The sequence below is a fragment of the Saprolegnia diclina genome (assembly GCF_000281045.1).
Source record: "Saprolegnia diclina VS20 unplaced genomic scaffold supercont1.132, whole genome shotgun sequence".
Lineage (NCBI taxonomy): Eukaryota > Oomycota > Saprolegniomycetes > Saprolegniales > Saprolegniaceae > Saprolegnia > Saprolegnia diclina.
The window spans coordinates 101,652-103,512 of record NW_008246199.1 but is presented as its reverse complement, the minus strand read 5'-3'; positions in this window follow the sequence as shown (position 1 = coordinate 103,512).

The window sequence follows — 1,861 nt, the reverse complement described above, 5'->3', positions numbered from 1 at the left end:
ATTGCCGAGTTCTCTGGTGTTGGGGCAATGAAACGACGACGTGAAACCGGTTCGCCACGGCTAGAATGTTGGTCCTTGTTGGTTTGAAAAGAGTTACTAGTACTAGTACGTCGAATATTGAGGAGAGCTACCGCCGTCAAGCCTTACGTGAGAATGGCTTGGATTGGTTGGCATGGACGCCTTGATAGAGCGGCGTACGTTTAGTGCGGTCCCCGGTAATAGACCAGTCCACCAGGATCGTCGCCGGCGTCCTTGGCCAATGCCACCATATCTGGCACCGGCAGGAGAGCCTTAGAGAAAGGAGGGGTTCGAGGGGCTTTAGATTATTGTTGGATAGGAGGCAAAGATAAGCGCGCAAAAAAGTGGTTCATGCATTTCGACACATTCTACAGTCACGAGCCATAACTTTCTGGTCGAGGGTGCTGGTGCCACAGCAGTGCAGTCAATTGCAAAAAGCGTACGATAAGCAGCGGGGTGCTTCGCCTCTTTGAGCTCGACGGCAAGGGGCTTGCCTATTTAAAGAATCGAATCCACCGCTCGCCGACGTTCGATCGCTCCTGGAAGCACGGGGGCTCATGACGAAGGAGCATCGGTTTTGTTACCTTGCGCAACGAAAATGGTTACTATGTACGCACCGCACGAGCTTTACCTCGAGGACGAATGCTCGATCTTGGTTGACGCACGCTTCCAGTGCGAGAATGCTGGCAAGCGTGGCGCAATCCAGTTGACAAGTCGGAAGGTTTACGAGTCCACAGCGCACTGATTTTTGCTAATGCTCGAACACGGCTCTAATCCACTGCTCTTCAATTGTTTTGCATGGTTATGTACACCTTCGCAGCTACTACTAGTACTCGTGAAATCTTAGTGAAGTTATGTAGTATATCAAGGGGTTGGTGCCGGTTGGTATGACAACAGTTTCGCCACCCCGGGCACAAGAAACTAGTACATAGCGACGTACCATGTACTAGTATTGAAATGCCCAACTCAAAGCTTTGTCGTCGACCATCATGGTCCACATCCATCAAGATTTGCAGGTTCTGTATAGTATTTGTTGAAGCTGGTCGTCGATTACAATCGACAATCCTGGGTGTACCGGAAATCCGCCTGCCTTCATCGCGTGCATTCAGCAATCATTTAAGGCTCGAAAAGCTGTGTAAACACCATGTAAACACTGTATAATTGAAAGCGAGTGCGCGCTAGCATGTCCAAGGACCAACAAGGGGCCATGTACTTTTTCCATATCAAAATGTCTCGCGACCAGGGCTACTGTACGCATACGCCAAGTTGTTGTCAACAAATCCGCGTCCAACGGCGACCACAGCTCGCGATGTGCCCACGCCTCTAGGCTACATGACCGACGCCACTTGCTTCACGATCGCGGAAATGCGCGCAAATGTCTATATTTTCGATCGCCCAAACGAAGACATCATGCCACTCGACTGTTTATACAGTAGGGAGCCAAGGGGGTCATTGTCGTCTAAATAGCCGTTTACGTTGCCACAATCAGCAAGTTTATCAATAATAGCTTTAATAATCGCGCATTCCGCGACCTACATGTTGCGAATCACAACATGTACCCGGCTCACCCCGAAGCAAGAGCAAGCGCGCAGCAACCATCCCTCTCCAAACCCAACAACCTTTTTGCCATTGACACCATTTTTCATCCGATTACATATGTATTATTACTTCGAACATCTGTCTACTTCCCGTTAAGGCGCTGGTCTCCGAACGTCCACTTCAACTTGAGTTGCCTCAAGACACAGTACGGATAAAACTTATCCGGTAGCCTCCGTAGTTGGCCCAAATTTGCCTGGTTTGCGAACGCACATTTGCGAGTCAACTCACTCGAGAACTGTGAATG